We start from the raw sequence: 24,745 nt of genomic DNA, 5'->3' as shown, positions 1-24,745 counted from the left end.
TCAAGTGAAAAATTTTCAAACTTACTGATTCTGTCTTCTATCAACTCCACTCAACTATCGAGGTATCTAGTAAGTTTTTATGTTACTCTATTTTTTTGTTCTATAATTTTCATTTTATTCTTTTTTATAACTTCTATTTCTTTGATGAGATTTTCTTTTTTAATTTGTTCTATGATCATTCATAATCAATTGTTGAACATTTTTATGACTGCTTTAAAATACTTGTCAAATAATTCCAACATCTGATTTATATTAGCTAATTGTTTTTTCTCATTCAAGTTGTAATATCCTTGGTTCTTTCATGATGAATAATTTTCTACTTATCCTGGACATTTTGCATATTATGTCAGGAGACTCAGGGTCCTTCTTAAGTAATTTATTCTAGCTCAGTTACTCTGTTTGGACTTAACACATAGGTCTTGCCCAGCTCTTGTGGGCTGTGGTTCCAACTACATTTCATTTTCAGACGTTGCTATGTTATTTTGGTTTACTTGGCTTATCTGGTTTTTAAAGGGCTCCAGCTGATCCTTGCCATTGCTTCCTGAGAAAGTGAATGATATTTCTCAGACCATCAGTGTGATTCAATCCCTCCTACCCATCCCACAACCCACCTTCATGTTTGTGGATTAGAGAAGAGTCTTAGGTTCATGTGGACAAACAGGTTTCCCAACAGGGCGGCTAGCTGCAGATGCATTCCTCTCATCAATGTCACCTATCTTCTTCTGTATCTCTTAGTGGGAAAAGATAGTCTGAGGTCCATAGGGAAGGAAGGAGGATACTTCCCCTGACCGCTTACTGGCAAGTCCCCAATGTTGGGCTCAGCTGATGTCAAAGCAGCTGCTGATGGATCCTGGGGAGAAATGAGACTACCTGGGCTGCCATCTGTTGCTCTACCGAGAGTAGGTAAGTACTGGGTCTGGGTACTCATCTCCTTTTGAGTGGAAGAATGGAAGATGCCCATCTATTATACTGTTACTCTGGTCTTGGGGTCCCAAACTAGCTCATCTTCTTTAACCACTGGGTAGAGTTCTCCTTTGAATATCTCATGTTATTCTCAGGTTTCCTTGTTTTTCTTAGCATGGAAGACAGGAAGAAATGGATCTATACTATCTTGTGTGGACTGGAATTCTCCTGTGTCCTTTTGATACCATTTCATGATTAACCACTGACAGCTTCTTTTCATTCCAGCCCACAGAATATTCCTGACCCTTCTTGTATGCTGCCTGCCTCGGGTGTGAAATCATGTATTTCTCCAAGGACTCAGGTTCCTTTGTAGTAAAAAATTGTATTTAGAACTGCAACCTGACTGCCCTATGTGTGTGTGTCTATGTGTCTGGTTTCCTCTTTGTGTCTTTTTTTTTAAGTCTTCCACTGAGCAAAAGTAATAAATATCTGTTAAGAGGAAACACAGTCATAGGTTTATATTGATGGTTCCATTTCAAAATTAAGATAATAAAACTACTTTGACTTTAAACTTTTATTTTTTTTTGTCTTGAACAAAAAGAACATTTTGGTTTCAAATGTCACTAACAAAATTATTTATTTGTATCAACTTAAAATGTAAGTATAATCGTTTCAAAATAAGAATGTAAATATTACCACTAAGAATATTATTTCCTTTAGAATATATCCTGCTAGGGTTGTACAGTTGAAATATTGTGATTAAAGTCACTTAAGAGAATTATTTTCTCTAAGCAGTTATGTCATCATTTTATATAGAATTTTGTTTATTCATTTAGCTTGCTTTCCAATTTACAGATTTCTGTTTTCCATTCTTATTGGTACACTTTTAAAAGTATATAAAATATTTATCCAATATCAAACTATGGAATAAGGTATGGTTATAAAAGCTTCATTTCTACGCCTCCCCTTCTACCTTGTTCTCTGCCTCCCTAGGGAGGAGACTATTTTTTTAGGATTAGGTTCTTCCTTTCATTAATTCCTTATGAAAACATAAGAAAATGCTTTTATAAAGCTGTACCTGTTTCTCCATAACAAAAGTTAGCCTACTACACATTCTTCTGTACCTTGCCTTTTTATCTTTACTGTAAAATTAATTTCATTATACTTTCCCCCATATTAACATATATAACTCTTCTCACTAAAATACTGATATTTAATCATGAGATTAGAGAATGCTTTCCCTCCCCAATATCTTACTACCATATCAACAGGGTTCCAGTATAATCTCAGCAGATAAAACTTCAAAAGAGCTGCAAAACTCAGATTCTCTCTGAGTAGCAGCCCTTAAGGTAGTCTGCAGTCAGCAAGGGACATGAAACAAGGACTCTAGAGGAATTTGAAGCCTCTGGCACCTTCAACTAAACCAAACATTAAACATAAAAGCCTTACTACCAGCCAAACTAACATAAAACTATACACTAAAAACCTATTTACCTCAGTGTCCATGGCCCAGGACATAATGCTCAGCCATTAATAAAAACAAGGAATGATGAAAGGCAACAAAAACACACTCTGAAGAGACAAAGCAATTATCAAACCTACACTTAGATATGACATAAATGTTGAAATTATCAGGCAGGGAATTCTTTAAAAACCATGTTTTATACGATAAGGATTCTAACAGAAAAAGTAGCCAACATGAAAAATAGGTGGGTAATGTAAAAAGAAAGATAAATGTTCTAAGATAAAATCAGAAGGAAATGCTAGGAATTTTTTTTAAATGTTCAGCAGAAATGAATAATGTCTTTGGTAGGGTTATCAGTAGACTAGTTGTAGCTGAGGGAAGAATTAGTAAATTTGAACATAGTCAATCAAAGCTTCCTAAAGCAGAAATGCTGAGAGAAAAATGAATAATGAATAAATAAACAGAACAAAACCTCCAAGAACTGTGCGTATAACAAATGCATAATTGGTATGCCAGAAAAAAAGAAAAAGGGAACAGAAGTATTAATGCCTGAGCTTTCCAAATTAATGACAAATGCCAAGCTACAGATGCAAGAAGCTTGAACAGGAAGTAGGCTAAGTACCAAACAACAAACAAACAAATGAACAAAAAATTAGAGCTAGGTATATCATATTCAACCTGCAGAAAGCCAAGACAAAGAGAATATCTTGGAAGAAGACAGAAAAGGGAATAACCATTATTATTGCAGAGGAACAAATATAAAGATAACAGCAGAATTCTTATTAGAAACCATGTAAACAAGAAGAGAGTGGCATACTTAGTGTTCAGGGAAAAAACATGCCAACTTAAAATACTATATCCAGTAAAATTATCTTTAAGGAGTGAAGGAGAAATAACTACTCTCTTAGAAAAACAAAAATTGAGGCACTTTATTACCAGCAAACCTAAAACAAACACTAAAAGGTGTTCTTAGGGAAGAAGAAAAATGATACAGGTAAGAAATGTGGATATATATAAAGAAAAGAAGATCATCGGAGGAGGAATAAAGGTAAAATAAGTTTTTTAATATTAATTGATCTAGAATATAACTCTTTGTTAAAGTAATGGTAGTAACAACATACTGAATTGTCATAGCATGCAGATATATGAAACAAATGATAGCAAAGTTACAAGGGATAAGAGGAATTGGGAGAAAATACTATAAAAATGCAGCTGTCCTTCACATGTAGTAGTATAATGGTAGTTACAAGTAGTCTTAGATTAATTTATAATGTATACTGCAAACTCTAGAACAACAACTAAAAGAATGTTTTTTAAAGTCTGATTTGCTTAGAAAGGAGGTGAAATGGAATCATATAAAATGCTCAATTAAAATCATAGAAGACAGAAAAAAGGAGGAAGAAAAAAGAACAAATGCCATGAACAGGAAACAATTACAAACATGGTAGACATAATCCAAGTGTAAAAAGAGACCCAACTACATGTTTTTTAAGGGAATCCACCTTTTTATTTAAAATATTTGGTATTGAGGTATATTCTATAAAATGCACTAATGTTAGTGTAAAGCTTGATGACTTTTGACATGTGCACAGACTCATGTAACCATCATGTAGATCACAATATTAAACATTGCCATTAATCCCCCCCATTATGTTTTTCATGAGAAAGTCACTTTAAATATAAAGACACAGATAGGTTAAAAGTAAAGGAATGGAGAAAGATATACCATATACGTGTTATCAAAAGAAAGCTGGAGTAGTCACATTAATTTTAAACAAAGTCTACTTGAGAGCAATGAAAACTGTCAGGGATAAAGAGAGACATTACCTAATGATATCATCAATGATGGCCCATTCTCCTAGAAGATATAACAATCTTATATGTATACGCTTCTAACAACACAGCATCAAAATGTGTAAGGCAAAACTCTTAGAACTGCATGAAGAAATAGATAAGCACATTATTATAGTTGGAGACTTTAACACCTCTCTTTTCAGTAGTTGAGAGATCAAGCAAGCAAAGTATCAGTACGAATAGAGTTGACCTGGACAACATCACCAATCAACTTGTTCTAATTGACATTTATAGAAATATTAATCCAATGATAGCAGAATACACATTTCTCTTAAGCTCGCATGCAACATTCACCAAGATAGAACCATATTTTGGGCCACAAAATACACCATATGTTTAAACTAATTGAAATCATGCAAAGCACGTTGTCTTAGTACAATGAAATTAAAGTAGAAATAAATAACATAAACATAGCTGGAAAATACACAAATACTTGCAGATTAGTCCATACTCTTAAATACCTCATTGGCCAAAGAAGTCCAAAAAGAAATGTTTAAAATGTTTTAACTAAATAAAAGTGAAAATACAATTTATAAAATGTGTGTGATGCAGTGAAAGCAATACTAAGAGAAGAATTTAGAGCATTAAGTGCACATATTAGAAAAAAATGATCTTAAACCAATAATTTAAGCTTCCACCTAAGAAAACCAGAGGAAAAAAGAGCAATTTAAACCTAAAGGAAGCAGGAGAAAAGAGATGATAAAATTTAGGGAAATATCAATGAAATAGAAAATAGTAAACAATAGAAAAAATCAACAAAACTAAAAAGGTGGTTCTTAAAAAGATCAAAACTTGCTTATGCTCAATATAGGGAGCTTTGACCAAAACCTTCTATTCCCATTTCTATGAGTTCCATTGACTTTTCTCTATTATTAACATGTTTGATGGCAAGAGGGAGGATTTAATATATGAATTTCTGTTCATCTATTTTTCTGCTCTTCTCCTCATTAAATGTCCTTTACCAGTGTTGACTCACTCATATTGAGATTTTCCTCAACCTTATGTGAGGTTACTCTGAAGCTTCATATAGCTGCACCAATTTCTAAAACCTTTAAACCATTGCTTCCATCAGACAGTCAGCCCAGGATGTTCTTACCAACTAAACTTCCTTCCCAGGAAGTAGATTTTAGCTTATTGGTAGAATTATACTGAATCAAGACAGGTAGTTTGCTTAAGGTAAGTTTCCATAGGCTCTTTCACTACCTCCTGTTACCCCCAAAAATTAGGTCTTATTTACCTTACCTTTTATATTCTGATTGCCTTACTTATTGTCAGCTATAATTAGCTCTGAGTATTTGTGGTTTTTGCGCGTATTGTCCCTAACTCTAAGGGTCTGAATTGGGGAGTTCAGAGACTTTAACTATTGTGGGTATTTTTGTTTGCACCACCTACTTATCTCCAAACTGGAGAAGCTTTCGGGTTTTCTTTTTGGAACTTTGTGGATGTTTCTGATCAATTTCCGTGCTTTCGTGGGTTGTATAGTTGGGAACTACCTAAGTGACAACTCATGGAACTGTGCCTTCCGGGAAACCTGGCTTCCCTTCCAGTGTGGTGGGTAGGACACCCAGCCTCCACCGGCCTTTGCTTTCTTTGAGTGTCACTGGTATATTTCATTATATTTTAAAAACCCATCTAATACATTGATTTTTAGGTCTTAGAAGAAGATTTTGAGATTGGGTTTCAGTTTGTAAACCAAATTTACATTTAATTTCATCACTTCTTTGTGGATCATATAAAAACTATGACCATTGTATGTCACAGAGACATGGTGGGGAAGGTAATATTTACTAAATAAGTCATCCATGGCAGGATCTAGCAATTGTGTGTACTTTACATCTATCTTTGCATCACATAGGAATGGTAGGAAAGGTAATATTTACTTAACAAGTCATCCATGGCAGACTTCTAGCGACTGTGTATACTTTACATCCATTACTTTATTTAAATATCACATAATCTATTTGGTAGGTATTTTTGCTGTCATTTCAGGACAAGAAAATAAAGGCTAAAGGAGAATAAGAAAGAGGTCCACCTTCTACAGAGCCAGTGACAATGAAGCAAACCTAGAGCTATGTGACTTTATGTACCTACTGTTTCTACCCACTAGGATCCTCTAGCTGTCCTGTCATGGGCATCTGACTGAAACGAGGCAGGAAAAACAAATTATATATATCTGATCATTGCCAACTCTAACCATGAAGATACATATTTCATCTATTCCACTCACTAGAGATCAGTTAAGGATCATTCAATGTCAAAAATGTAGCTTTCTGAACAACATGGACAGATCTAGAGGGTATTATGCTCAGTGAAATAAGCCAGGCAAAGAAAGACAAATACCATATGATTTCACTTATTTGTGGAATATAAAAACAAAGGAAAATAGAAGGAACAAAACAGCAGTAAACTCGTAGACACTGAGAAGTGACTAGTGGTTACCAGTGGGGAGGGGTTGGGATGGGTACAGGGTGGGTGGCACGGGAGGGGAAATAAAGGGGAACAATAATTCACAATCACAATATAAGTTGATCATGCGGACTGTTGAACCACTAGGATGCACATTTGAAACCAACATCAAACTGTATATTAATGACACTTTAATACAAAAAAAAGTCGCTTTCTGGTAAAATAATCCAAAGTGGAAAGAAGTGAGAAAGGCAGTTTTAATCACACGAAGGATGACAACTGATACGATGAGTAATGGAAAAGGAATTGTCTTTCAGGCGGTTTCTAGCCTTTGACTTCAGTCCACATACTCAGAACAATAGTCGTGAACAGAGATGTTTGCTCAGCCAAGCAAAACTGTGTTGGCTTCAAGCATCCCTTCCTGGTAAATGAGAGCAAAGATGATGGGGGACAGTAGTTTATAAAGTATAAAATCTATGTAATCAACCAAAAATTCAGCTCACATTGAGTAATTCCTCAGCCTGGCACCATGGGACTGTCCCTTTCACAGCTCACAGATCCTGTATCTCCAGCTTCAAAAAAAGGTTAAGCTCTGCCCAAATGTGCTATTAGCACAGAGAATGAAGCTCGCTGACAGAAAAGTTTCCATCACCGCTCTTGTCAGGGGTAGAGCTCTTTGCCAGCCACGCCTCTTGTTGTCTCTGAATTTCAGGAGAGAAAGTTCTGCATTAGTCACCAAAGGCAGGCTGTGCCTGTGAGCTCTGGGTGTTTTCCCAGTTTGGGTCCTCAGGGTCAAAATGAAGCCAGACACTGTGGAGTGAACCCTAATCCCTCAGTTTGAATGGTTGTTGGTGTAGACTTTAGTGCTGACTCAACAGATAGGCACCAACATGTTCCTTCAGTGGGGGAAGAAAAGGAAAAATTGAGTCAACCACTTAAAAAATCCTTTGAAGTCTTTCCCCTATTTCTATTAAGAATATATAGAAAACCAATGTAAGTCTAACATATTTCTCCAAACTAATATTACAAAGGGTTGCCACATGTTAATTCCCTTGTAAGAACACATGTTGAGATGTAAAGCGCCTCTCAGGGTTTTCTGAGATCATGGGAGACTCGACTTCCCCGCGGTATATGTATTTTCTTAATTTCCTGCAATGAAATTGCTTATAGGAGGGTGAAAGAGAAGAAAGGTAATGGGGAAAAGAATATGGTAACTTCAAACCTCACTACCCAGTACTCCTCAGTTCTATCTTGATAGCTCACGCTGGACATTCATTAGTGTATTTTCCAAAGACCTTTTGGTTGACAAGACCAAAATTCAAACAAACAACAAATAAACAGTAATGGGAATTTGCTCGTCAATTTCAGGAGCAAGAAGGCCTTAGGCAAATGGAAGAATCTAAATACCAGGGAAGAGTGACAGAAACAACCCCAGTGCGGACATAAAGGAAAAAGTGTTTGAGTCGCCTATGCGTCTAAACCAGTCATGGTAGTGTCCCCACTCCTTTGCCTGTCACTGGTGCTAGAAGGGGTCTCTAATCCAAATTCTGTCCTAAGAGACTGCAGTCTACCAGACTGACGGGGAGGATAATTCCCAGGCTGCCACAGCAGAGACCTGTAAAGAGCGTGAGGATATCAGGCAAGCCCTGAGCAACCACCTGCCTTCTTGTCATGTGAAACAATGCTTGTCATCACTGAGCCAGTCTGAAGTGTGCTTTCTGTTAGTTCCTGCCCAGAGTGACTTATCTGCATGAATGCCAAAGTGAACTCCCCCTTCTTCACAACGTTACCTAAGGTACGGGCTTACTTGGCTGTCCTATCACACCAGTGCTATTTTCCTTTTGTAAAAATTGGGATATTGGCTCCTCTATTTTGATCATTTGTCTCCACTTTTTTTAAATTTGTTATTGTTTTTCAAGATAAAGTTCCAATTCTTGTTTTCTTATGTCTGTGCCTTGCATATTGCAAAAACCTAGCAATGTGATTTATTGCCTTTAGATAAAGGATAATATACATAAGCCACATATTAGTATATGTGCTTATTTTAACCAGTTGAGTCCATTGAAGTGGGGATTTCCATCATTTGAAGGATCATGTGTCAATCTTGTTCTGAAAATAAAGAAATATTGGCATGCAATCCAGCCATGAGAACTCACACACACATACACACACATGATTAGAACTTTTTCACTGTTTCCTTGACAGTTTAAAAATGTTGAATTATTTAATGAATGAAATATAGAAAAGTATATAAATAAGTAAAACTTACGTGTGTACCCAGATGAACAAAGATGAACATTTGCCAATTTTGATTTGAAGTGTTTTACATAAGAAATAGGGGATCAAGAATAAAGTTGATGTTTATTCCTCCCCAGCTCCATCTATTTTCCTTCCCCAAAGCAACTAAAAGGAAATTTTTCTTAAAAATATTTTGCTATATGTATATGACCCTCTGAACAAATTATGGTTTCACTTCATTTCTTTTTTATTGATACATAAAAGTCCTTTAATGTGAATACTAATCATCAATCGGCTGTATGTGTTGTGCACATATTTTCCCATCTTGTGGCTGTTTTTGAAGTTTGATGACAGTGTCTCTCTTTTTCCTACCCCCCCACCCCAGTAGAGATACCTTTCATTCGATTTATTAAATTTATTTGTCTTTTCATGTGTAGTATCAGTTCATTTTGTCTTGTCTAAGAAATCCTTTCCTATCTCAAAGTCATACAGACTTCTTTCATATTTTCATAGAAACTTTTAGAGTATTTCTTTTGGGCTTTGTGTATGTCTGTGGGTGTGTTTACTCCAAATTTTTTAAAGTCTTTTAACTATGATTTTTATTGCTTATTTCTGGTCACAGTATATAAAGTATATGATATTAATACTTTGTTTTATCAAAATTTCCTTTATGGCCTAGCATATGGTCAATATTTATTTTTAGAATAACATACAGACTTGAATAGAATGTGGTTTCTATTTACCTATGTCCATAAATGATGTGTATATAGCATTTATGAATAAAAATGTATTGTTATATATTTTATAAATGCTATGTATTATCTATAAAACATGTATAACACATGCACACATATATTTGTATAAACATGTTGTAAATTTATGTTTGTATCTGTATACACACACACAATTGTTATAAGTGTTTTTTCAAATTTTTTATTGCATTACTAATTTTCTGCCTACTTTGTCAGTTTCTGAGCAGTGTGAATGGAAATGCTATTTTGGATTGTAGATCTGTCCATTTCATCACATAATTCTGTAGGGTTTTTTTTCCCTACTACCTATTTTCAAGCTATATTTTTAGAGACAAGTAGTTACATATTTTCTGTATCTCTGGAATGACCATTTCTTTTATATTATGGCAAAAACTTCAACCATATGTTATACCTTTTAATGCTCTTTATCATCAATGTTCTCTAATGCTGTTTTGGACCAGTTTTATTTTGATGAGTGTTTGTTCAGCATATATTTTCCTACCACTATCTTTCCAACTCTCTGTATTATTTTGTTTTAGGTATGTTTCTTGTCAGCACTTAGAGATTTGACTCAGCTCTTACCCATTCCCCATTATTGTTCACTTGTATTTTAATCTTACTTGGTTTTCCTTCTCTCAGAAGTCATCATTAGTTTTTATAGTCAATCAATGCTAATTTAACAACTTACGTGTTCATTTATTTTTGTATGACATTCCTCTATGCTGAATTTTCTTCTTTCAGAGATTACATCTCATTGTCTAAAAACGCCATTGTTTTCCCCATCCTGTTGCAGGTTTTATGATTCTAAGTGAAAAGTTATTGATCTTCAACTCTTGCGTGTTATTAGCCTATTGAACCTGAGTGGGGCGTGTATCCCAGCAGGCAGTTTCAAATTTGCTCCAGTCAAGGGCCCTATACATTTCATTAAATCAAAAGCTTTTGTTTTAATTTTCTTGGCGTCACTGCACTATATTCATAGCCTGAATTCAGAATTCACACCTACTTATGGTCCTGGCCAGGCTGACTCTTTTTCCACCTTAGGCCTTGGGAGGCCACAGGGCCTCTTTGTCAGGGACAGGACTCTAGCCCTGAGCAGCAGTGAGGGCCCACCCCTCCCTGCGGTGAGGCCTGGGCCATTCCCTGGTTTTCCCCCATGAGGCTGTTGGCTTCTGTTTCTAGGGACCATCCTCTTTGGGTTGCCTCTCCAGTTTTTGCTCCTGGAGAAAACCTTGTGGGTGTGGGGGGGTTAAGCCTAGCCAAATATTTGACGATTTAAAACATTTTAAGCTTTTCCATGAGCTTGAAATGAGAAACGGGATTTCCCCAGGCAGCTCAGCTGACCTGATTGACCCCATATCCCTTCAGCATCCTCTCTATTAGCCTGTAATTCTCCTAGAACCCGCCTCTTAGTGGGGTCAATCTAAACAGCCGAAGAATGGGAGAGTCCCTTACAACCCTATCAACTGTGTATGTGATTTTCATTTTCCCACTCACCGAGAAATTGGGGCATAAAAAGATCAGCTGCCTCCATGCCTAATGTCCCTACATGAGCCTGGACACTGTAAGGACTCTAGCAACTACCGTGGCACATGCAGAGATGAAGCCAGCATTGCCCAGGCCCACCCAGGACTTCCAACCTGAGTGTGTGGAAGCCTGTAGAAAGCCATGCATGACCTCATCTCCTCCCTGCGTCAGTGAATCTCTATGTGTGGGATGATTTGGCCCCCGTGCGTGCCACTCAAGGACTGATTTGGCCCCTTGGGCCATAGGGAATTCTTACAGTACTATAGATTGAATGTTTGTGCACGTCACCCTACGCCACCCCCAATTCACATGTTGAAATCCTAATCCTCCATGGGATAGTATTTGGAGGTGGGGCCTTTGGGAGGTAATTAGGTTACGAGAGTGGAAACCTTATAATGGGATTGTACCCTTATAAGAAGAGACAGGACAGAGCTTTCTTCCCTTTTCTCTGCTATCCACCATGTGAGGACCTAGCAGGAAGGCAGCCATCTGCAAATGAGGAAGCCCCCCTCACTCAAACCCTTCTTGGTCGCTCTTCTTCTGTTCCTGGAATTACACTGTTTAGCCTCAGAGCTGGCTAAGTCTCGCTATTTCTGGGAACAGCTCCCTCCCTTGGCTCCTTCTGCTCTAAGTGGGTACTGGCTTCCTTCTTTTGTGAGCCCAGGGTGCCTCGCTATCCTTTGTTAATTAGCTCTGACAGCTGGGCTATCCAAATAGCTCAAATCTGGCCACATTGTTACAGCTTGTTCTGTTCTTGTCAAACTTGGCTTCGATCCCCAAACCAGAAGAGACTGGAAAATCCAAAACTGTGCTCATTCATTGTCAGTCTACATTCGGAACCTGGGCTGACACCGTATTCCTGTGACACCTCAATAAAAAGTTTCTTCACTTGACTCTCTCCTGTCAATGTCTGTGGATGCATCAGCTTTTGCCTGCTGAGAACTTGGTTGATAAACACACCACGCTCCCCCTTCCCTTCGTGCAAACACACATACACACACAGGTGCAAGCGTTATGCTCCTGCGATAGCTGAAGAGTGTCAGGGGAGCCACCTAGTTCCAGGTGTCTTTGTCATCTCACTGGTTACTCACCTTCGTGAAGAAACGAGGCTACCCAGGCAGCTATAGATTTGCCAGATTGAACCAGCTTTTTTTTGCAGTTCAGACTTGGCTTTGATCCCTATAGTAAGCTGAATGGTGGGCCCAAAATGTATGTATCTAAGTCCTCATTCCTGGAACCTGTGAATGTGACCTTATTAGGAAAAAAGATATCTGTAGCTATACTTAAGGATCTTAAGATAAGGAGCTCATCCTGAATTGTCCAGGTGGGCCCTAAGTCCAACAACAAGTGTCTTTATATGAAGAAGGCATATTTGAGACAGACAGGGGGAGGCAATGGAAGTCATGATCATGGAGTCAGAGATCAGAGAGGTGCAGCCAGCTGACAGGCACCAACAGCTGGCAGGGGCAAAGAATAGATTCTCCTGTAGAACGTCCGTAGGGAGTGTGGCCCTGCTGACACCTTGACTTTGGACTTCTGGTCTCCAGAAAAACAAATGCCTTCAGGTTTATGCCACCAAACTTGTGATCGTTTATTACATCAGCCCCCAGAAACTGATAGAATTCTCAAGCCAGGAGAGGTGGGCAGTCCAAAGTTGGGGCTCATTCCTTATCAAATTGCCCTCAAACCCTATGCCGACACTCATCACCCTGCCACCACTCCAGTTTCTCAGAGTTCACTGCGTTTAGTCGCCATGGACGCTCCATGTCTCATTTGACTTGGGTCTCATTTATGACAGTTCCAAATGGTCACTTTTGCCAGCCAACTCAGAGCCATGCTCCCCAAGCTTGTCTTAGCAGCTGGGTCAGGATCCTCGTGCTGCCTCGCTGTGTGCCTGAACCAACCACCTCACTGACCACCTACCCCCTTCTGGGGCGTGATGCCAGCTGTCTTGGGGAACTTCCCCTCAGAGACCTCAATCCAGTTGCTTTGAGCCCCAAGGACTCATTCCATCAGAGGGTCATCTTGCTGCTATTTAAATTTGCCCCATCTTCCCCTGTAGCCTCTAATTTTCTATACTAATGCATACAGAGATTGGGGCAGCAGGAATCCACAGGCCAGCACACTCCATGCCCCAGCACAAAGGGGGGCTACCTGCTCTATATTTATGAAACTAGAATACCCATTCTGTTACTTTTTCCAGAAACAAAGGAAGTTTGCTGGAGAGATGAAGCCCCTGCCTCGACAGAGTTTTAAATGTCACTCTTGCACTTGAGAAAATGTGCCACATAGTAACTGAGAAAAATGAGCGCGAGGACCTGAACTTAGTTAAACAAATCAGAAATCTTGCTTCAAAGCAAATGTCAGATATTCCCTGAGAGCTCTCCTGATCTCTGGGGAAGGACAGGGCATCCTAAAGACCTGAATTAGGGGGGTGAGCATGAAAGGGTGTTGTAGGATTGTGAGGACTAGAGAAATCTGGGCTACATATTCTCTCCTTCGTTCAAACGTTTACCGCAAAGCTAACATGAGACAATCTTTTAATGGTGACAAATACATCCTCCAAATGTTTACTGCAAAGCTAACACGTGGGTCTTTTCACAGTGACAAATACATAATTGGAACAGTCTCTGCTCTTACAAATGGAGTCAATAATTTGAACTGTGAGTTACTGAATATTACAGATATTATGATGAGAGATGTCTGTACAAGATACAATGGGAGGGAGCAAGATAAAGGGAAGTAGAAAATTTTATGGGAGATGACACTAATTCATGCATTCTCAGTGGGGGGATATATATATATACATATAAGAGCCTCTAAGGAGACAAAAATTGTTTTTTTGAAGTGGGAGAAGAAGAAAAATCTTGGCTATTACAATGCTTGTGGCCCTCCAAAGGGCTGCATTACATAAAGAGATACACAGCACATCTGTGCTATTAAAACTATATGGGGTGCAATTAGGAAAATGAAATTGTCTTAAAAGTCTCCTTGGGAGGGCAAAATGAATAAAAATGGAAGACACTGAAGTGGGTCCATCCTTTACAAAGAGGGCTCTTCCCCACTCCCCTCGACAACAGCAGGGGAATGGGAGGAGACAGTGAACAGCAGGGACATGGGCCTCGAGGAGCAAGAGGGACCTGCATGTATTACCGGGCTGGGACACCAGGGATTCTCCGAGCAGATTAACTCGGCTGGGGTACTGAGATCATGGAATCTGCAGAAAGCAATGAACTTGGGGAGGCGGGTGGGTCTCCTTCCACACTGGCATCTCTTAGAAGAGCTGGGATTGCTGAGTCGCTTCCAAGGCCAAGGCATGTGCCACCAGCCAAGAACTGGCATTGCAATAAGTCCTTCTGCCAAGCCCTTGGCTGTGACCTCTTTGCCCTTGGTATTGGCACCACCAGACCAGGTTTAGCTTTAGGCTTCTCCTGGCAGAGGACTGTCCTTTCTGTTGCCATTAGTTCACACTCTCCTTTACTCCGGACCAACGTGTCTCCCTCCTGTCTCCTCTGCAGGGACTCCCAGCAGGCATTATGACCAGCGGGACCCTAGACCTGGTTTGCACAGGATATGAGACTTTCAGTGCTCAAACCAGGACAGTCTCAGGCAAACTGAAATGGCTGGTTATCCTTCTTAGGACCAAGGATACACCTTTTGGACCTTCAACAGGTACAACTAATTGGCAGCCATGCATCTCTTCCCCTTGTGTCCTATGACCAACCATTTAAGCACCTGTTGCTGTTTAAAGCAGTGAGCCTCAGCCTTGACGGCATATTAAACCACCTTTAAAACTCTTGCTGCTTAGGCCCCACCCTAGAACAAGAAAACAGGAATTTTTTGGATTGCAACCAGGCATCCATATTTTTTTAAGTATCCCAGATGATTCCAATATATATTCAAGGTGAAAACCACTCATTTAGAGCAATAGCAGTGATTATTAGAGTAACGTAACCATCGCCTTGAGTTGGGTCTAATTTGGAGGGACTGTAGCGTTTTTAACACATATGCCTCCATATAAGGGTCATGAGTACTCCACACTGTCTGTCAATATTTTGGAAATTAGAGCCATTAAATCAAGAGTTAAAATTAAACTAAAATTAAATGTAGAAACACTTTCTTTCCAGTATCCATATGTCTCTGTTTTTTGTCTGCATGGATTCCATTTTGGCAGGTCAGAGCCAGTGGAACAGGACTGTCTCTGTTTGCAGGAGTTTCATTATGTGACGAGGATCTCAGATTTAGAATCAACCAGTAACACTTAGAACTAATGCTTCACTGCTGTTAGCAGCTGGTAGACCTCTCTGAAGTTGGCATGAGTCATCTAAAATCATTCCCATCAATAACCTTTTCCGTGGTATGCCTCAAGTCGTCCCTGGGGATGCTGTCAACATTTGGAAGGATTATCCTTCCATCTGAAGGGTTAGCATGCATGAAGCCACTTGCTAACATATGAAGGAAATAAAAAAAGAAATTAGTTCACAGCTGAAGTGCAGATTCGCAGAAAGCTATTAGCTTCCAGAGTGTCTATAAAGGCATTAAATAGGCATTGAACTTAGGCTCACCGAATGTTTCTAGGACCTTCCATAAAGTCGACCTTATTAGCATTTTTGTTTTTATTATCTAATGATGGCATAAAGCGAACATAGAAGACACAGCCTCAGCCCCCTCTAACCACCAATGTATCTGAGGTGAGCTTGGGTCTGACCCAGAGGGTGTGTAACAACATTTTTCCAAAGGATATTCTTTCATCAATGGGTCTGAAGTGGGAAAATAACACAGTTATGCTTGTCTCCTTTTACGAAGAGGAAAGGTGTGACTACTTTGTCTTGGGGGTAATACTTTGAAAATGTTCAACCGCTGCATTTACTCCTGGGGTATCCCAGTCCCGCTTGTCTCTCAGTCTCAGGTGAACGACTGCTCGGGAGTCCTCAAGGACAGACCTTGAGCCCTCTTGTCCTGAGGAACACAGCATTTCAGAGCATCTCCGAATAGGCCAGAAGAAATGAGGGGAAAATCTGCCGTGCTGATCACTGAATGTGAGATGACACGGAGGTGAGGGAAGGCAAGAGGTTGTATGTCTTCACTCCCCATCTGGCCAGAATCCTGGGGTTGAGGGGAAGCTACTTGGGTATTTGGGGTTTGGGTAAAGTCATAGTTCTTCCTTACGGAGTCACATGATCACTGTTCAGGGTCTAATTAGCCCTGTGAATGGTGGATGATAAAGAGTGGGATAGCTCCGAGTGACTAGTAAAAGTCTTGGCCTCTGCACTTTTTGGCTTCTATGACAGATTATTTCTTGTAATAGAAACCACATTGCTGATTATAAGGGTGCATCAGAGCTGTATGCTGTTTGAGTCCCCATAGCCATTAGGGTGTATTAAACCCAGAGTATACAGGGCAGGTCCAACATAATGTAAGATAATATAATGCAATGCAGTGCTGGCCCCCATTCCCTATGGGGTGCTCGCAGCAGCAATGGCAGAAGGATCCCCTCACTATGCAGATAAAGGACCACACACTGGAGACCAGCAGGTCCAGAAGGCAGCACTAGGGCTATGAACATGGGGCCTGGACATCCTTCCCATCACTCCCACAAGGTCAACTGCACCCACCCCTTCATGCACCCTGAGATCCTCGTTGGTAAAACAGTACAAAGGGGAGGAAATTTCAAAGCTGAGTAATTATCTGAAGGGAGACTGGGTTATCTGAATGCACTGTTTAAACCCAAGTTGGGTGAGATACATTCATTATCAAGTCAGTGTTTCTGACCAGTGCTACCGCAGCCTACCCCAAGCCCACCCTAAAAGGATTCACTGTAGTATGAGATAGGTTAAATCAGTCACAAGAAATAAAATGCACACTTTTAACAGAAGCAGCAGAGAGGGAATTCCCTGCCTCTCAGTGGCTGTGGGAATTTGAGCAAGTCATCTATTCATTCATACATAGCCTGTTCAAGGGGCCGTCCTGAGAACTAGGCACACAGTAGATGAAGACAGTGTCTACAGATAGCGGGTAGCCGCCATCTCTGCTTCCCTCAATTTCCCTTTTCTCTCTAAACATAGGGCCTGTAGCCAATAAATACTACTTTTCTTTAACTTTGAAGCAAGACTTACTTCCCTGTCGGTGCTGAGAATTAAATGGAAAGATGGCCATAAATATAAGATTGCAGGGGGTGGGGGGGTTCTGGTGAGTTCACTTTTAAATCCAGGGGAAAAAAATCAACTAACTTGTGTTTGAAAATAAACTGTCCCCAAATGCTGTCGTCAGCATTTCCATTCCCCAAGGGCACTTTGCCTGTCACACATCTGGGACTGAGCGTGTCTCATTTCTTCTTCCTACTCTGCTTGGCTGTGCTGGCCCCATGTCCTGGGTTTCTCAATTCCTTTACATTCATCTTCCCATGAACCATCACCCACATTTCCCTGGAAAGTACTTGAGTCCTTGTTCCTTGGGTCCTTTTTAAGAGCCACTACACCAAAATTATATGCAGTTTACATGATTTACTGTAAAACTGGGAATAACAAGGAAGATAGAGGGGGTCAGATACTTAAGCATTTTATCAGAAGCTGGTTTAGGTTCCCCCCACCACCACCAAATATGAGTATTGCATCTCGATGTTGAAATCTACCCTTACCCTCTAAGACAGAACCATGCTCTTCAAAATTTAGGATTTCTTACCCTTTTAAAAAAAGTTCCAGCCCCTATCCACAGAGAGTTTTTTCTAGGGTCCATTTTTATTCTGCCAATCAAAAAATCTGGGGCACTAAAATTCCCTAAACACATTTCCCTAATTGTGACATATTCAGCCTGTTTTAATAAAATGTGCAGAAATTTGGCCGGGATAGCTGCATCAGTACTTCAAGGAGAATAGCACCTTCCAGGAACATGACCAGGCCCTAAGGTCAAGTTTTCTCCTCTACTGTAATCAGGACGTGCATCCCCTTCATGCCTTCTTCAGGAACTCCTTTACCTTCTTCTCTAATATCTGGGAAAAATATATACCTACACACATGACTCTGTACACACATGCAGAGGTTCCTTTTGCTAATTTCTGGAAACAGCACACGCGCGCACACACACACACACACACACACACACCCCAGGACAAATATCAAGGCTTAGAGAGAAATTCAACTTGCAGTTAGGATGTAAAGACTGCATCCTGAGGCACTTTTAATTCTTTTAATGGTAATAACAGGAAACGGATGAGAAAATTACTTGGTTTTCTACAGGATTATCAAAGAGGGAAGATTGAAAGAAGTCATGGTGAATTCCAGAGGACAGCCTCTGTCAGGCAAGAGAGACACATGGCAGTTTCTGTCACTGGGAGCAAGAGTCTAATGTGCCCTACCCAAAATCTAGCAACGACCCAAGTGCCCGTTAGCAGGAGAATGTGTAAACACACCAGGGTGTAATCTTCAATGGAATATTATTTTGCAATGAAAAATGAAGTTCTGTTTCATGTGACAATATGGATGAATCTCAAAATCATGCTGAGTGAAAGAAGTGAGGCATAAAAGAGTGCATAGTGTAGCCACAAGAAGAAAACAAATCCTACCATTTGCAACAACATGGATGGAGCTAGAGGGTATTGTGCTCAGCGAAATAAGCCAGGTGGAGAAAGACAAGTACCAAATGATTTCACTCATCTGTGGAATATAAGAACAAAGTAAAAACTGAAGGAACAAAACAGCAGCAGACTCACAGAACCCAAGAATGGACTAACAGCTACCAAAGGGAAAGGGACTGGGGATGATGGGTGGGAAGGGAAGGATAAGGGGAATAAGGGGCATTATGATTAGCAGACATAATGTAGGGGGTGGGGGACACAGGGAAGGCAGGATAGCACAGAGAAGACAAGTAGTGATTCTATAGCATCTTACTACACTGATGGACAGTGACTGTAATGGGGTGTGTGGTGGGGACTTGATAATGGGGGAATCTAGTAACCACAATGTTGCTCATGTAATTGTACATTAATGATACCAAAAAAAAAGAGTACATAGTGTATAATTCCATTTTCATGATATTCAGAAACACAAAAACTTTTTGTTAATAAAAATCAGAAGAGTGGTTGCCTATGTGACATGAGGGTGGACTGGAAGGAAACCTAATTTTTTTGGTTGATAGATTTTCTTAAAATTTGATTTGGTGTATGTATCATTGATACCTGTGTTTAATTTATCAAAATATATCAAATCTTAAGTGTCCTACATGTCACTGTGTGTCACTTTTGCCTCAGGTAAAACAAACACACAGAAATAAGTCCAAGTGCATACTTAATATTTGTGCATTTCACTGTCAGTAACTTATACTTGAATTTCAAAATAATGTTATAACTTTCCCTTAGATTTACAATATTCTCTAAATTAATTAAAGGAACATATTCTCCAAGATACCGTGTATAGTGTGAACGTTCTAAGTACTTATCAGATGCACCTAAACACACACATGATGAAACTAGGTGTAGCCATAAAGGATGGTTGTTCCTTGCCCAGAGGAACTGGATCCCTAGCTTTTCCCTGCCACAGCCTTCTGGAGGTGACATCTGGAACACCAAACAGGAAGAACAGGAGAGAATTCTCCAGTGATCTGTACTTGCCTTGGTTGACAGATACACTCTTTCCTCTGTGAAAAGTAGCCTGTACAGGTAATAAATCTCTTCCTAATCCAGTAACAAGGGGTTGAGTATAAACTTTGGTTTTCGGTCTCACAAACAAAAAGAAAAGTTCATGAAATTCCACATGGTCTGAAGGGGAAAGAATAGCAATCAGACATTTGTTATGATTTTTTTTTTCACTTGTCTGAGAGATTTTCCAGAAGCGAAGTCTTTCTCCACTGCTCTGAACATCCAAATACACAAAAATGAGCTGGGAATACTGCAGCGTTTGTGGGCAGCTTGAGGCTGACGGTGACACGTGGAGGAGGTCCCAGCCGAGAGAAGCACAGAGAAATAGGACAACAGTCAGAGGAAGTCCACTCTGAGGCCCACCCTCCTGTATCTTCAATCACGTGAGTCAATACAGTCCCTTACTGTTTGTGCAGGGCTTCTGCTTATTTGGGGCCAAAGAACCCTGTCTGAAATCCTGTTGAATATATATTTATTGAAACCATAAATGGCGTTTTCCTGAAAATTCATAATTACCTTTGGGAAAGGTTGATCATAATTGTCACATAATGCTGTAAAGATGCTGTCCTGTATATGCTCTGCAGAAAGGTATTTTTATACCAACAAGTTTATTTCACAACAATAACCTTATGTTCAGAGTGAGCTCCAGGAAGAATGTGGGGATTATTTCCTAAGCAGCTTATACTGTATAAGAACCTTGCTAATGAGTTTGCCAGAATTACCTAAAACGATAGCAGTGACCTCTAATCTTTGATTATGGTTCTTGGAAAAGCCTTGCAAGTTATATAAACTGGTCATTCATGGACTGGAACCATACGGTCTCTCTTTGAGTAACAGTTGTTCTTACAAATCCTGCGGGGATGGAGATGGCAGCAGGGGATCAAGAAAACCCACCACCTTGTTACATATGGAAGCTATCCCAGGCACCCCAACTGCACTACCTATTTTTCACAGCATGAGTTCACTTCCCTTAATCATACTTTATGCTCTCCAAAAATTGCGGAGGAAGCATACATTATGTACTTAAAGATATACCATCTGTTTTCCTTCTCTGCCAAGAGAGGAATTCCTTAGAAAGCCTCGGGTCATCATAGGAAGCAGAAAGGTAAGATAAATGTCTTTCCTTTTTGTTCTCTCCAAAGCACATGTACAAAATATTTCCCATGGCCATTCAATGAGACAGGTGGATACACTTAACTTTCACACACAGTGCATTCCGCTGCGTACAGGTCTAGCGTGGATGCATGAGACAGAGCACGGCCCGTGCCCACATCTCAACAGTTGCTGCAAGTCCCTTTTGCTCTGAAATGAGTGATGAGAGGGAACACCACTGTGAACTCTTGGGAGAAAGACCAGGGAGGGTGAGGATGGCACTAAGTGCTGAAGCTGGAAGCATTTTCCTCTTTTTCAGACGCTGGGTTCAGCTCCTTAAAATAATCTTCTCCAGCACTGACAGCCTTATTAAGAAACACAGATCTCCAAGGTCAACAAGTTAACCAACAATCTCTTCTGCTCTTCCCGCCCTTCACAACCCTCTCTATGCGAGAAATCACAACTGTTCTTTCTGCATCCACCAGTGCTAACTCGCTTCTCTATTGCACGATAATTTTTAACAGCTCTTTAAAGCTTTTAAAGCATACTCCTTGTGAGCTGAGCTACATGCCCAAATGGTACTGTTTCTTTGGATTTTACAAGAATGAATGGCCTTGAGTTAGGGATATGAATAATCTTAGGACATGTCTATATACCAAGAGAGAAGATAAATTCATCCCCAAAACATATACAGCAGAGCTTGAATCTTACTGTTACTGAGTATCTAGCTGTCTGAATGTTTATCAGCAGTGCCACACAGAGCAGAGAGAATTAACAAGTGTACTTAAATCAGATGCTGCATCACCCATTAAAAGAATATGCCTTTTCTTCCATATGCTACCTCTATAGCTTTTCTTCTTCCTTCCTAATTACAACCCTTAAATAGAATTCGTGCCTCATATCGAAGTTACCGAGTATCATAATTCCTCCAGGTGGTAAAGTTACCTCGAGACAAGTGCTGGACATAGAAGCCACAGGGCATAAATCTGCAAAGAAGTAAAAAGCTAACCTTTTCAAACAATATGGCTTCTCTCTCACTTACCAACTTTACATTTCCCTGTATGGCCCCGGAAGATGACTGGTTAGCCAGAGACGGGTAAGATTCCTCAAGGGAGGAACAACCTAAGACAGGCACAGTCGCAGGGGGGCCATCAGGTGAGAAATTGGGGATCAACAGAGGTGAGGCTCACAACCTCACCCCCCCCTGCTTTGAGAGAAATCTTCTGCATCCGTGGATGTTTTAATGCCCTTGTCTAGCTTGGATTAACACATAGTCTACAGGCACACACCTGATCATCTACAATTGCTCTCCTACAACACTAAACTATGTTTTCTACCTTTATCTTGCATCTACCTACCACTTCAGCATTTTATTAAAAATAAAAATAATAATAATAATAAAGGGAGAAATGTGGGATCCACATATAAATCAAGTATAAAAATCAAATGAATATTCATATTTGACCTGATTGTTTATAGTTCATAATGCGTGATCAAAACCGAAAGTTTCTGTGATGACTGCCCTTGTACTGTTCACCATGTAAGAACTTATTCACTATGTAAGAATTCGTTCACCATGTAAGAACTTGTTCGTTATGCTTCAGAAGATTGGAGATTGACGAGAGTTAGGCTTGAGATGGATTAATGATTGTACATTGAGCATTGACCCCCCTATACTGAATTTTATTGTTATTAACAACCATTTGATCAATAAATATGAGAGATGCCCTCTCAAAAAAAAAAAAAAAGAATATGCCTTTATGTTATTAACTCAGAACCTTTATAAGTGGAATATTTTTGGTTTTGAACATTAAGCTGTGTAATTAGAAAATTTTCTAATGAAGAACCTTTGAAATTCAAATGTTTTTGTTTCTGAACATGTTAAGACCTTCCTTCTTCCTTCTATGCTTGTAATATATACCAGTTAGTGTTTGGGGAGAATTTAATGAAATAATAAATGCCAGTTTCCTAGCATACATCCTGGTACAGAGCTGGAGATCAGTAAATGTTGTCCTTCTCTTCCTCCTTCTCAAACATAGAGAAATGATGAGAACTTCATGGGGAAAGGGCCATTTTAGTGAAAAATTAAAAGAAATCGTTGGAGATGTTGGGAATAGAGGGAATTCCATGCTAAGTTAAGAATAAGCAAATTCAAATAAACATGGAAGTAAGCAGAGACCAGCAGGAAGTATCAACATGCTGAATGCTCTTAGAAATATGGTAAGAAATGAGTAATTGGTGAATAAAATATCTCTTGCCATAAAGCAATCTTTAATCAAACTATATATTACAATGATGAGTATGTTTTACAGCCCAACAATGTATGGAATATTGAGAGTCACTTTTTCCTTATGCTGTGAAAATTCAAACTTGGGGATTTCTATTGGCCTAAGAACAGGGAAAACCATTACTGAGGGTGGAGCCGTCTATTCTGCAGCAAGGCAAGAGATGGCTTTTCAGGTCACCTTCCCATAGCTTAGGAGCTGAAAAATTCCAGTAATGCGCATCATTTAGTGTCAAGGCTGTTCTTGTTCACAAAGCTTGCTACTCTTGGGGATATTTGATAAAACAATATAGGACGGAGCAAGTACTGAACAGGCACAGCCCAGGACCTAAGACATAGAAAATGTCTAGTAATCTGTTTTCTTGGGCATAGACTTGATTTTAGTCCTGATCTCGCAGTCCTGGCCCATCCTTATCAATAGTTGACTGAATGCCTTTGGGACAATCTTGTATGAAAAAAAAAACCATCTCTAAACCTTAGTGTCCTCATTTAAAAAAAAGGGGGCGGATTAATACCTAATACCTACTTCATAAGGATGCTCATGAATATATTTGAGAATATTTGATTGAATATATGAAAGAGCCAAGGCCAATCTCTGATTGCAGAGGGTGGACAATAAAAAATGACTGTCATGATCCAGGATTCCAAGGTCAAGCAACACTGTGCGTTAGCGCTCCTGTCTGACCCACTACAGAAGGTCACAACCAGATGGTCTTTATGGATTCTGTCAAAGGAAACAGTTTCTTCTAATCATTCTCTCTCTTTTTGGTGATGAGTATCTTTTATAAATCCATTCTTTCTGACCCAGCTCAGAGAAAGCAAAGGTGAAAATAACAAGTTTAAACAAACATCCTTTCACTCTCTTGGAAAATCTGTACCCTACCCTCAGCCTCTATTTTCTCATTGGTAGAATGGGGACTATAATTCAGTGAGTGCCCAAACAACCTTTCAGGTTTAATTTTTTTCAACATTATAGTTTCCATCTTACTTAATGCTCATAAAACCCTATAAGGAGGTATTTGCAATCTCCATTTGAGACTCATGCATAAACCTTGAGAACAGACTGGTGGTGACATAGGGGAGGGGCTGTGGGGATGGGTGAAATAGGTGAAGGGGAAAAAGTTGGTGAGAATATTTGCTATCTTGATCTAGGGGATGGTTGCGTGAGTGTATATATATGTCAGAATTAACCAACTGTATACTAAGATTTGTGTATTTTATCGTATGTACCTCAATTCTTTAAAAGAAACTGAGATTCAGAGAGGTTGCCCAAGGTCACACAGGAAATGAGTAACACAACAAGAACATGGATGTAGATATTGTGACCAAAACTCTTTTTTCTCAATGAGTTGTCCCTGGACCTCAATAAGGGACCATTTGTTCAGGAACCTTTCATAGTTTTAATAAATTGCTTTGAATGAGAATTCTCAGATGTGCTTTTGTTTGTTTTTAAGATTTTAGGTATCTGTAACTCCAGGGTGAAAATCTATCTCCCAGCTCAAGGCAAATTACGTTTTAAATCGAAATGAGTCAAAGGGAGAAATAAAGTGCGAGAAACCCGTTCATTGCCTACAAGCAGTCATCCACTTCTGCTC

The 24,745-nt window shown here is 39.5% G+C and overlaps 2 long non-coding RNA genes across 3 annotated transcripts in view; one reads left to right on the top strand and one right to left on the bottom strand.

Moving 5' to 3' along the window:
• Positions 1 to 24,745, bottom strand: part of LOC118968716 (uncharacterized) — a 352,931-nt gene that overhangs the window by 159,047 nt on the left and 169,139 nt on the right. The gene's annotated exons all lie outside the window — the stretch shown is intronic.
• Positions 744 to 1,474, top strand: LOC140847241 (uncharacterized). The gene is made up of 2 exons (XR_012127045.1): positions 744 to 903; positions 1,189 to 1,474. It is a non-coding gene; the product is annotated as an uncharacterized lncRNA (long non-coding RNA).

The sequence above is a fragment of the Manis javanica genome, chromosome 18 (assembly GCF_040802235.1).
Source record: "Manis javanica isolate MJ-LG chromosome 18, MJ_LKY, whole genome shotgun sequence".
Lineage (NCBI taxonomy): Eukaryota > Metazoa > Chordata > Mammalia > Pholidota > Manidae > Manis > Manis javanica.
Note: the sequence above shows the minus strand (reverse complement) of the source record. Positions and strands in the feature narration are given on the sequence as shown.